Source organism: Macaca thibetana, chromosome 5 (genome assembly GCF_024542745.1).
Source record: "Macaca thibetana thibetana isolate TM-01 chromosome 5, ASM2454274v1, whole genome shotgun sequence".
NCBI lineage: Eukaryota > Metazoa > Chordata > Mammalia > Primates > Cercopithecidae > Macaca > Macaca thibetana.
The window spans coordinates 169,391,805-169,405,564 of record NC_065582.1 but is presented as its reverse complement, the minus strand read 5'-3'; the positions used below and the strand labels follow the sequence as shown (position 1 = coordinate 169,405,564).

Below are 13,760 nucleotides of genomic sequence, written 5' to 3'. Positions count from 1 at the left end.
CATATACACATAGAAAATTGTTACCTGCTTAGGATTCTCTCCACTTTATAGAAATCTGCTGCCCTTGATTTTGGTGTAAAGAGCATGTTGCTTGAAGAAGCCACTAAAGTGGCAGTGAGTGAGCATTAGGACATCATCCATGGATTTGACATTGTGTTCAAGGAGTGTTTGAAAACTCAACCCCGAGTTCAGCAGATAGTTTAATCACAATATTGGAGAAATGACATCTCTTTAACAGCAAACATTATATGGATACCTCTAAGGGACAAGGTGTGCAATTGAGGTTTCTTTCAAAATAATCAACTTGGTATAAACAATAGAGGAAGGAATTGATAGTGGCAATGGGCCTCTGAGAGGGAATAAAAGAAGAGAAAATATATTTTCAAGAGGCACCATGAAAAAGCAGAGCTTTCCATTCAATTAGATTCTTTTTTTTTTTTTTTTTTTTTTTTTTTTTTGCGACGGAGTCTTGCTCTGTCGCCCAGGCTGGAGTGCAGTGGCCGGATCTCAGCTCACTGCAAGCTCCGCCTCCCGGGTTTATGCCATTCTCCTGCCTCAGCCTCCCAAGTAGCTGGGACTACAGGTGCCCGCCACCTCGCCCAGCTAGTTTTTTGTATTTTTTAGTAGAGATCAATTAGATTCTACATATATCTGTTAAGTATCTCCTATGTACAGGGAACAGAACTAGGCCAGAGCATTTAAAAAAAAAGTGGGGGGAAGCAGATAATGTCTGGATGCACGTACTCCATTCTAGTGCCATAATCAGTGGTTATAATGTCCAATTCTCTTTTTTTAGTAAATTTTCTTACTGAAGTAAAACATACACACAGAACAGTTTATGAGTGTACAGCTCAATCAACTTAAGGTGAAAAACCTAATCACTACTCAGATCAAAAAATAAAATATTATCAAAATTCATTGTTGCTTTGGCTGTTCTCTGAGGCCTTCAAGTGCCTGTTTTTCATAACTTTTCTAGCTTGTATACTTCTGTCAAGGGTTAATCCATTACCAACTGCTCCCTCGTCCTCAAGCAGAAGTTCATTATACACTATTGAATTCTCACAAAACCTTGTGGGGTGGTATTATTATCCTAATGTTCTAATTTAGGAAACTGAGTTCCAGAGGTACATCCTTTGCTCAAGAATACCAGCTGGTAAGGTTGGTAACTTGGAGCTAAGGTTTAAACTCCAGACTTGACTCCAGAGCTCCCACTTAACCATGATACCATATTGCTTTCCAAATAAGACACAGTCTTGTGCATAAGGAGTTTACAGCTTGGAAGATATTGCTATAATATGAATGTTTGTGTTCCCTCCAAAATTCATGTTGAAAATTATTCCCCAGTGCTACAGTATTAATAGGTGATGCCTTTATAAGGTGATCAGGCCATGAGCATCACCCTCCTGAATTGGATTAGCACACTTATAAAAGGGCTGGAAGGAACTAGCAAGGCCCTTTTTGCCCCTCTGCCGTCTGAGGACACAGCAAGAAGGTGCCATCTTGGAAGCAAAGAGCAGGCCTAACCAGACATTGAATCTGCTGGCACCTTGATCTTGGACTTCCCAGCCTCCAGAACTGTAAGGAATAAATTTCTATTGTTTATAAATTACCCAATCTCAGGTATTTTTTTTAGAGCAGCATGAACAAACTAATGAAATGGGAGAGTTCCCTGATTCCCCTTGCAGGACTTGCAACAGGGGTGTGGCTCACCTGTTTGGTCACCCCACACCTCAAACCCTTTACAGAAGGGAGAGCATGCAGACGGGCAGGTGCAAGAACTGGGGTAAGCACTTTTGGACTCTGGCCCCACAGCAGCACCTAGGAGTGGGTGTCTGAGATTCCCAAAGCCCAAGTGGGCATGTGTTACGGTGTACTCCTTTAGCTTTGCCATCTGCAGACAGCTTGTGTATTAATCAGCTCAATGGACTCTCTGCCTTATAGCAAGGGCAGGGGCAATGTGACCGCCTTCTGTATCCCAAGCTCTTGCCCAGTGTCCCAAAAGAATCGGGTCACACGCGGGCTTGAAGGATGAGAGCAAGATTTTATTGAGTGGTGGAGGTGGCTCTCAGCAAGATGGATAGGGAGCCAGAAAGGCGGATGGAGTGGGAATGTGGTCTTCCCCTGGAGTTGGGTCCAGTGAGCGGATTCTTCTCCAACCACCCCCGGCCAAACTCCCCTCGGTGTCCAGACATCTCTCCTCTACTCTCTTTCTCTGCCTCATTGTTCCACCATCACTGGTCTGCTGGTCAGCTAGTCTGCTGGTCCACTGGTCCGCTGGTCTCAATGTTCAGCCACTTGTGCGCGTGCCCTCTAAGGTCTCAGGTTTGTATGGACACAGGATGGGGAGTGTGGTGGGCAATGCAACATTCAGGCTTGAAAACAGGAGCACCTGTGTTCACTTAGGTCTGTGGGCACAGGCCTGAGGTTGGAGCTTTTGCCAAGGACCCTGCCCTTCTCTATCCAGCACTTCCCTGCACCACTTCCATAACAGAGATATAATATTATACAGAGATTTGGATACCAATCCCTTTATATATTATATATGCATATGTATTATATCTAGGGGAATTATATTTTTAAATATGTTATCTAATTAAGCATTATAATAATATATTAATCTCAGTTAATAATTATAACAATCCTATGAGGTAGAAATTAATTTCCATATGTTACAGATGTGGAAACTGAGGTTGAGAATGGTGAAACAACTTTCCTGAGCAGGCAGACAGAAAGTAACCCCACTCCAGAGTACTGGCTCTTCCCACTCCTCTGTCAGGACCACCTATCTCTCGCCCATACTACACATTTAGCCAATAAAGGTCTGTAGAATAAGATAATAAATGACATCAACATCCATTTGTGAGTTAAAATTGATAGCACAAGAGGATAATACCATAATCTTGAAATCATCCCAGACATAGAAGGACATCTAACCAGAGGTGCTTAGAGTGAGTCCCAATGAGAAGAGACAAAATCCTTCCATTATATTACTTTCTCATTTCTTATCATGGTCTGGGATGGGCATGACTATTTCCCTTGAAATAATCCATTTCTTGCTGGTTGTATCCAAGTTGTTCTTTAGTCTACTAAAGGAGGTATTGTAACCACCCAAAGGGTTCACCTTGTCAGCTGCCTAGATAGAGCCAATTTATCAAGACAGGGGAATTGCAAGAGAGAGCGTGATTCACACAGAGCTAGCTGTGTGGGCGACCTGAGTATTATTATTACTCAGATTGGTTTCCCCAATCATTCGGTGGTCGGAGTTTTTAAGGACAATTTGGTGGGTAGGGGGAAGCCAGTGAATCAAGAGCTCTGATTGGTTGGGTCCCAGATGAAATCATAGAGAATCGAAGCTGTCCTCTTGCAGCTGAGTCAGTTCCTGGATGGGGACCACAAGATCAGATGAGCCAGTTTATCCATCTGGGTGGTGCCAGCTGATCCATCAAGTACAGGGTCTGCAAAATGTCTCAAGCACTGATCTTAGGAGCAGTTTAGGGAGAGTCAGAATCTTGTGGCCTCCAGCTGCCTGAACTATGTCTTGTCTTTTTTTTTTTTTTTTTTTTTTTTTTGAGAGAGAGAGAGAGAGTCTCCATTTCCCAGGCTACAGTACAGTGGCAAGATCTCGGCTCACTGCAACCTCGGCCTCCCAGGTTCAAGCAATTCTCCTGCCTCAGCCTCCAGAGTAGCTGGGATTATAGGCACACAACTATGCCTGTCAAATTTGTTTTTTTGTTTTGTTTTGTTTTGTTTTTTTAGTAGAGACAGGGTTTCCCTACATTGGCTGTGCTAGTCTCAAACTTCTGACTTCAAGTGATCCGCCCACCTCAGCCTCCCAAAATGCTAGGAGTAGAGGCATGAGCCACCATGCCCGGCCCTAAACTACAATTTCTAATCTTGTGGCTAACTTGTCAGTCCTACAAAGGCAGTCTAGTCCCCAGGCAAGAAGGGGGTTTTGGGCAAGGGCTATTTTTGTCTTTGTTTTAAACCATAAACTAAGTTCCTCCCAAAGTCAGTTCAGCCTATACCCTGGAATGAACAAGGACAGCTTGGAGGTTAGAAGCAAGATGGAGTTGGTTAGGTCAAATCTCTTTCTCTGTCTCAGTTATTTCAGTATTAAGACAAAGGTGGTTTCAGTATTAAGACAAAGGAGGTTACTGAGGGCCATGTGTATTCAGGACACTACACTAGATCTTTTAATGTAGTATTTCACTTCATCCTCACAATAAAAATCTGTGAGGTCAAGGCTAGTGCCCCCATTTTACAAATGAAAAACATGAGAATCAGATGGGTGAAATAATTTGTCCAAGATCACATAGGTAGAAACTAAAAGACTGGAGATTTGGACTGTGCTGTCCACTCCGCAATCCCATTGCAATTGTAGGTCTTCCTCAAAGTTCTGAAATCTGAGAGCCTCAAAGGCAGTGACTGCCAGGGTCTGGCACATAGGTGAACTTAATCAATAACTAGTCAATAAGTCTGTCTGGTTTTCAATGCCCACCACCATGCCACCTCCCTACCAGCTTTATATATGTGCAACTCTGCCTTAAATTTACTTTCTATCCTAACAAGTTCTTGATACATTGATTCTCAGTACACATTTTCTTAAAACTCAAAGTTTTCTGTCCTCTTATCCTTCTGACCCTTGGGAAAGGCCACTCATTTCCCTGCTCAGACAGCTGGTTTGGGAAAGTTGCAGGCAGCAAAAGGGAACAGCTTGCCCACTGAACCGCCATGCAGGAACGGGAGCTACATTTGGAATTCACAGCCCAGAAAAAATGTCCAGCCTGCTTACAAAGCATTGGTAGAGGCTCAAAGGAAAACAGATACAACATAATCCTTTTCTTTTGCTAAATGACATCCTCATTTACATTCTCACCATATTAATTCTCTTTGTTTCAACTTAACTAAAGTCAAAGAAGGCTTATCAGGAAGTGTTATTCACATGTATTAGCCGAAAATGACAAAATGTTCTAATTCCATTCGTGGATAAAAGTCAATTTGACACCAACACTAAGCTGTTATTTTTCAAATAACAATGGTAGTGTTTAATTAGAATTTAACCTGGCTGCTTGCTTTCACTTAACAATGTACCATACACTGGTGGTTTCCCGACGAAAGCAAAGATTGACGTCCAATGTAAATGCTGCATTTCAAAAAAAGCTGCACACTAGTAGTGTCTAATCATGCATAACACTCTGCTATTAATTACTAATATTCCAATTGGCTTGAAGGGTCAGCTGGTCTTTAGTCCTTCCTGTTACGATCACCGGTTAGCTTAAGTCTTTGTCAGATTATCACAGTTGCTTTTAGTGATTACTTCTATAAAGCGAGCCTACAAAAACCTTCCTAAATGATTAATTATATTTCTTGATCTGTTTTAACTAAAAAAGATAATAGAAGAAAGCATCTAGCATCATGCCCAACACATAGTATTTGCTTAATAAATAGTGGCTGTTAACATAGTAAATAATCGGCTGGGCACAGTGGCTCATGTCTATAATCCCAGCACTTTGAGAGGCCAAGGTGGGTGGATCATCTGAGGTCAAGAGTTTGAGACCAGCGTGGCCAACATGGTGAAACCGTGTCTGTACTAAAAATACAAAAATTAGCCAGGCATGGAGATGGGCGCCTGTAATCCCAGCTACTCAGGAGGCTGAGGCAGGAGAATTGCTTGAACCCGGGAGGCGGAGGTTGCAGTGAGTCAAGATCGCACCATTGCACTCCAGCTTGGGCAACAAAAGCAAAACTCTGTGGGGAAAAAAAAAAAAAAGGTAAATATTCATACTTTTCTATTTGATCATTCATTTCCAGAGTCCCAAGCTACGTACTGATGTGGTAAGTTTTCTTTCCTCTCTTGGATTCCTGCAGTCGATCATCTCTAATATCCACTCACTCCATTCATGCATGCCACACACACAGTCACAGAGCACTTGTTCTGTGCCAGGCACACATTTTCTCTAGATACTGATTCCCAAGGAAACCTCCCTCTTGGAGATCCCCAGTGCATATATTAGAGGCTCTGATAAGTTTTATCTATCTATAGATGGATGGATGGATGGATGGATGGATGGATGGATGGATGGATAGACAGACAGACAGACAGACAGACAGATAGATAGATATGACAAATAGAGGATGGATAGATAGATGATAGATGACTAGATAGATAGATAGATAGATGGATAGATAATGGATTAACTTTCAATATTTTCGTTACTTATTTACCATGGACACCTATTAACATCCCAGCACAATGGTGTTCTAAGGAACACACTTTGGGAACAGTGCAGGACCACACCTGACACACTGTAGCACACTCCTGACCAAGATTCTGTCCTTGACCAAACTCTAGCCAAGGCCCTCTGAGCCCTTTCTCTACTAGGCCTCAAGCTTGGCCTAGAAAGACTTGGGCAAACACTAACATAGTTTCTAACATATCCCTAGGACAACTCCAGCTTCCTTAAAGTGCCTGCCTGAGAAAACTCTAGTTGCCAAAAGAATGTACTGTTTGTTCCAGCAACACCTGAGGACAGGGCCTGTCTCCCAGTCTCTGTGGGAGGGTAGAAGCCTACCTTCAATAAGAGCCAGGCAACAAACCCAGATGGTTTTCACATGGACCAACCTCTTCTTCCCACTTTTTGTAATTTGTCATTTCTCTGGCTCAACTGAGCCCCCAGTCACCCCCTCCCTACTCCAGTCTCCCTTTAAAATGCCTGGTCACCTCCGTACAAATCAAAATTGAGTGTATACCTGACCTTCTTCCCTATTTCAATAGTATACAGTAGTTAACCCCTTTCTGAGGTTTTATGCTTTGTGGTTTCAGTTACCGGCAACTGTGATCTGAAAATATAAAAGGAAAAATTCCAGAAATAAACAATTCACAAGTTGTAAATTCCATGTCTGTTCTGGGTATCATGATGAAATCTCATACCATCCCACTGTTTCCTGACCTGGATGTAAATCATGTCTTTGTCCAGGGTATTCACGTTGCCTGTGCCACCCGCCCACTAGTCACTCAGTAGCAATCTGGGTTATCAGATCAAAAAAACAGTATATAGGTGATATGGTTTGGCTGTGTCCCCACCTAAATCTCATCTTGAATTCCCACATGTTATGGGAGGGACCCAGTGGGAGGTAATTGAGTCATGGGGGCAGGTCTTTCCTGTACTGTTCTCATGATAGTGAATAAGTCTCATGAGATTTGATGGTTTTAAAAAGGAGAGTTTCCCTACACAAGCTCTTCTCTCTCTTCACCTGCCGCTATCCATTGAAGACATGACTTGCTCCTCCTTGCCTTCTGCCATGATTGTGAGACCTTCCCAGCCACATAGAACGGTAAGTCCATTAAACCTCTTTCCTTTGTAAATTGCCCAGCCTCTGGTATGTCATTATCAGCAGCATGAAAACTAATACAATAGGGTTTGGTACTATCTGTGGTTTCAGGCATCCACTGGAGGTCTTGGAAGATATCCCCTCAGATAAGAGAAGACCACTGTATTATGATTAAAATCTGTTCATATCACATTAACTGGTGTCTGACTTTGTTTATCTTTGCCACTCCACCTAGTTCTCCACACATGAAAAGCCTTCAGGGAAGACTCATTAAAATTGATGCAGGAGGATCTAGTTAATGCAATGAGTTCTAGGTGAGATTTGAGACTATCCTGTTTCCAAAAAGCAGGAAACAGGTATGTTTGTCCACGACAACGAATTCCAGAACTGGCCTTAGAGTCCCACAGATGTAACTAAAATCCCAGTTGGTCCATTGTGAAACCAACTTCTCTGGGTCTCAGAGGTCCCAGTGAGGATTAACGGAGATAATAGTGAGGAAGACCAAAGCCTCCCCTGAGATATTTGCAAATATTTTACTGTCACAGTTGCTTTTGCCTGTGCCTAGCTACTCAGCCTGTGCATCACAGTCTGTCCCTCAAGACACAGATAAGGAAACCAGGCTTTCCTTTAATAGGAGGGAGCAAGGAGGCAGGGATAAAAATTTTAATCAGTGGGCCAGGCACAGTGGCTCACACCTATAATCTCAGCATGTTGGGAGGCTGAGGCAGGAGGATCGCTTGAGTTCAGGAGTTCAAGACCAGCCTAGGCAACATAGTGAGACCTCCTCTCTACTAAAAATCAAGAAAATTAGCTGGGCGTGGTGATGCATACCTGTGGTCCCAGCTACTTAGGTGTACGAGGCAGGAGGATCACTTGAGACCAGAAGGTCGAGGCTGTAGTTTGCCCCACTGCACTCCAGTCTGGACAAGAGAGTAAGACTCTGTCTCAAAAAAAAAAAAAAAAAAATTAACCAGGCTGAGTACGGTGGCTCACACCTATAATCCCACCACTTTAGGAGGATTAGGCCTGCAGATCACTTGAACTCAGAAGTTTGAGACCAGCCTGGCCAACGTGGTGAAACCTCGTCTCTACTAAAAACACAGAAATTAGCTGGGCATGTAGTCCCAGCTACTCAGGAGGCTGAGGCATGAGAATTGTTTGAACGCGGGAGGCGGAGGTTGCAGTGAGCCAAGATCGTGTCACACTGAACTCCAGCCTGGCAACAGAGAGGCTGAGTCTCAGGAAAAAAAAAGAAAAATTAACCAATGGAGGTCAGTAATTTTTTCAACCCATGCATGCACAGGCACACGCAGACACACACACACACACATACACACACACACACACAGCATTTTTATAGATTTTTTCCAAGCATGAGATGAAACAAAGGAGCAGTTACATGGCAAGAATGAAAATAACTCCAGATTAAATATCAGACACCCTGTTCTTTAAGAGTTCCTCTGCCTCACACCACCTCAGCAAAGCTGTGCATTCTCCTTTGCTCTCTCCTCACACTTTTATGTGGAGCCAGTCAGCTCTTTGTGGCCTCAACCCCCGAATTTGATTCCAGGTCTACCAGCTCTCCAAAGGACATTCCCATAGAAGCCCTCATTAACAGGTAAGTATGCTCTCAAATAGCAAAGTTTTCCTCTGCCTAAGCCTGCACCTACACAGATCCCAAGAAAGCCAACTTCAAATCCAAAAATGGCCCATAAGGAGGCAGCTGGAGTGTAAAGCAGAAATCCCCAGTCTCCAATCATTCAAACATGAGCTGCATGAGTTTCCCCATGCACCACACATTCATACCATGTCTACTAGAACCATACCCCCCGAGAGATGCTTGGGTCCTAATTCCCGGAACCTGTGAATATGGTACCTTACGTGGCAAAAGGGACTTTGCAGATGCAATTAAAAGGATCTTGAAAAGGAGAGATTATTCTGGATTTCCTAGGGGGGCCCAATGTAATTATAAGACTCTTTATAAGAGGGAGGCAGGAGGGTCAAACTCAGAAAAACCAGGTGTGATGTAAGGATGGGGCCCTAAGCTAAGGCAGGCAGGCAGCTTCTAAAAGCTAGAGAAGGCAAGGACTCAAATTCTTCCCTAGAGCCCCTAGGAGAAATGCAGCCCTGACAACACCTTGATTTTAAGACTTCCATTTTTGTTTTTTGGGGTTTAGTTTTTTGAGACGGAGTCTCACTCTGCTGCCTAGGCTGAAATGCAGTGACATGATCTTGGCTCACTGCAACCTCCACTTCCCAGGTCCATGCAATTCTCCTGCCTCAGCCTCCCAAGTAGCTGGGACTATAGGCATGAGCCACCATGCCTGGCTAATTTTTTGTATTTTCAGTAGAGACAGGATTTCACCATGTTGGCCAGGCTGGTCTCGAACTCCTGAGCTCAAGTGATCCACCCACCTCAGTCTCCTAAAGTCCTGGAATTACAGGTGTGAGCCACTATGCCCAGCCACCATGATTTTAAGACTTCTGGCCTCTGCAACTATAAGATGATAAATTTGTTTTGTTTTAAACCAATACGTTGGTGGTAATTTGTTACAGCAGCAATAGGAAGCTAATACACTATGTACATTACATTATGTAGTGTGTTCTTCAGGTAATGTTTACCTTTTATGCACTGTCTATTTTAGCCTCATCCTCACAATAATATCCATGTATTCGTGGTTTTGATGTGGTTGCTATGTATTTTCCTAATACACATAGAAATAAACAAATGATTGTTGAATAAGAAGCATTCACCTGGGTCCCTCCCCATACCTCCAGTACACCTGCCCCCAGGGCACAGTGTGGATATCACTTTGGAAAATTCTGGTGCAAAGGGACGCTCAAGGCCCTCAAGACGGGAAACCAGAGTTCCACGCCTGGCTGTTCCATTGATGGCCTTGAACGGGTCACTCTGAAACTCCTGCTCCCTAGCACTCTCCTCTGTACAGGGGTTCCATAGAATTTCTTGCTAGACCCCAGCCCTCTGCTGTCCACCAGGATTAGCCAGGACAGTCAGTGGTTGAGCAGAGAGTCAGCCAAGGATTTCCACTCCCTGGGCCCTTAAACCCATTCCTCTTACCTGAGTTCTCCAGCTTGCATACCCCCCGCCACGCCACCCCACCCGGTACATGGAGTCAGAAAGCTGAAGTTTAGAACAATGACCACCTCTCCACTCCTCTTTTTCTCTCCAGAGCATCTATGCATTGAGCCTAGTTGACATCAAAGAAAAAAGGCTGCTTCACATCTCCCTCCTCCCCCTGTCAGTCACTCTGAATCACATTCACATAGAGAGATGATCAGCCAACCACTCCAGTGTGGTTTAAAGGCAGGAACACTACAGTAAAAGTTCAAAACTCTGGTTTAAATATGGCTTCATGACCTGCCAATCCTGTGATCTTAGCCTCTCTGATACTCAGTTTCCTCCTTTGTAAGCAGGGAAGATCTTACTTAGTTCAAACTATGAGTATGAAGATTCAGTGAAATAACCTAGGCTCGATCTCACAGCACCAAGCCTGATACGTGGTAGGTATTCAGCAAATGTCACCTGAGCCTAAATTGGAATCAATAACCATTTCCAAAGTGTGCAGAGGGGACGAACACTTTACAGGGACTCGTGATATGTGACGGCAGGGCACAGACCTTTTCCCGTGGCTGGTGGACACACTGAGGTCTACCCTGCTGTTGCAGTGGCTGTGCTGTTTGTGTGCATTGTTGTTTGAAGGTGGATTGGGCTTTCACGATGTTGCAAACTTGGTAATGTTTAGGAAGCAGCTACTATTACATTGGTGCAAAAGTAATTGCCGGTTTTGCTATTGCTTATAATGGCGAAAACCGCAATTACTTTTGCACCAACCTACACATTTTTGAACCTATTTCCACTGCTGTGAAGTAAGCCAGAGGAATGAGGGGGAGAAAGGGTGAGGGGAAGAAGACAGGAAGGCAGGGCAGGAGGGAAAGGCAAAGTGAACAGCAGCAGGTCTCCAGTGCTTGAGGTGACTTATCGATCTCAGATCCACTCACAGAGCTGAGCAGAGGCCCCACCAGGAAAAGAAAATTGAACCAAGTTTCCCACGCTGGCTTTCCAAGACGAATTTTCTCATCAGCTACCAATGCCTGCCCCCTTGTGGAAGTTCTTCAAACTGCTTGTGTATTTATTTATTTATTTATTATTTATTTATTTATTTATAATGCCAGGACACTTGGAAAGGCTCACAATAAGAAAATGTTTTAAGCTTCCAGAGGTTCCCCGTTGCCTGAAAGATAAAAACCACCTGACAGAGATCCTTCATGATGCAGCCCCTGCCCACGAAGACACCTCCCCTCCGTGCACTACCCGCCAGCACTTTATCCTGTAATAGTAACAAGCTCCATAGTTCCCCAATAATTAATTGAGTTGATAAGAGGCCAACTTGGGAATGAAATAGACCAGAGTTCAAAATTCTGATGCTTTTTCCTCTAGCTGTGTGGCTCTGGGTAAGTTACCTAACTCACAGCCGGGCAAGTGGCTCACGCCTGTAATCCCAGCACTTTGGGAGGCCGAGGCGGGTAGATCACCTGAGGTCAGGAGTTTGAGACCAGCCAGGTCAACATGGTGAAACCTTGTCTCTACGAAAACTACAAAATTAGCCAGGTGTGGTGCCACACGCCTGTAGTCCCAGCTACTCGGGAGGCTGAGACAGGAGAATCACTTAAATCTGGGAGGCAGAGGCTGCAGCGAGCCAGGATCACGCCACTGCACTACAGCCTGGGCAAAACAGAGTTAGATTCCATACTTTGAAAAGTATGGGAAAAAAGTATGAAAAAAAGTATGAAAAGTATGAAAAAAAAGACTCCATACTTTAAAAAAAAAAAAAAAAAAAGGTATCTAACTCTCTCAACTTGTTCCTCATCTGTAAAATGGGAATGATGACAGCACCTACCTCCTGGGGTTGCTCTAGAATTAAATTAGAATTAAATGAGGTAATGCATGCAGATCATCTTCTAAGCGTGCTTTACACCCTGTGCGCTTTAGGTGCTATGGGTAAATGTAGCCTGTTCTTACTACCCCTGAGCCATTCACTTAACAAGCGCTTATTATGCATTACTTGGATGACAAAGGAGGCATAGTCCCTGCTTTAAAGAACTTGTAGTTGAGTGAAGAGACAGAAATATAGACAAGTAACTATTCTACTCTTAATTTGACAAAGGCAGTAGTTGAGTTAAATATAGCTTGTGTCCCTCTCAAATAAAGCAAAACCTAAGATAAGGGATTGCGGGCACTAATGTATTTAAGGAAGTGGTCCTAGGAAGCAGACTCGGGGACTAGGGGCATAGGAAGAGTGACACAGGGCAGGAGGGAAAGGCAATACACATTTTATTACATTGGTGCAAAAGTGATTGCAATTTCTTGCATTGCTTTCAGTGGTGAAAACCGCAGTGACTTTTGCACCAACCTCATACCAAGCTGCACTACGTTCTAAGTAACTGGGGATGATGCCACTGGAGACTCTCTAAGGAGTGGTGAGGAGTGATGTGCCTCATTGTGACACATTGCCAGAAGGACAGAAGAGGGGGACATTCGTCCACCAGCCCTTGTCTCCCAGTGGTCAAGTGTTGCCCCTTGGAGCATTAACTCTCCACCCTCCCAGGTTTGCTCATGTGTGAGTGCCCGGCACATTTCTACAGACATCCCATCCCTCAATGTCAGGCACGCCCAGAGGCAGAAAGTGAGGTAGGCAGGACAGCCAGGGAAATGTGGTCAGCTTGCACTTGCTCAAAGCTAGCGGCCCCAGCCATGACTGGAATAAAATGTGGGCAGAGAGGATGCAAGGCTAGGCATAAGAGGTGGCCGATGACACAGGAAACTGGGAGGGTACGAGGGGCACCTGACCCAGCCCAGCCTTTGGGCAAAGGGATGGGATTTTATCAGATAAGGGTTCCTGGAACGGATGGCTATGGCAGTTCTAGGAGGAGTTAGCTGAATCAAGGTAGAGCAGAGCAGAGAAAGGGCTGGGCTAAAGCAATGGAGGAAGGTGGAGTGCAGATGCAGGAGGAAGGCAGGTTCAAGGAATAATTATGGGGTACAATTGTCTGGGCAAGGTGAGTAACAGGATGATGAGTGGGGAATAAGAGCGGTTGTGGATAACGTGGTTTCTGACCCCTGTGTCTCCACTCAAGACAGAAAGGGAAGGAGGAGAATATGGCTCCCAGGATGGATACTGAGCTCTGATGCACCATGTTCAACTTAACTCTGCGATACCCAAGTGGAGAAGGTCAAGAAGCTCCTGGGTGCTGGAACTGGATGCTTAGGGAGGCTTTAAAGTTGGAGTATGGAGAAATGGAACAGGATCTTGAAAGGGACTTGCTGTATCAGGTTTTCATTAATGCCCAAAGGCCAAGAAGCCAACAGCTACCAAGTCCCCACATTCCCAGGCAAAGTGTTAGGTCAC

At 44.3% G+C, this 13,760-nt stretch overlaps 1 protein-coding gene across 1 annotated transcript in view; it reads left to right on the top strand.

Moving 5' to 3' along the window:
• The window catches only part of MED28 (mediator complex subunit 28), a 1,184,036-nt gene that overhangs the window by 1,032,758 nt on the left and 137,518 nt on the right, over nt 1-13,760 (top strand). The gene's annotated exons all lie outside the window — the stretch shown is intronic.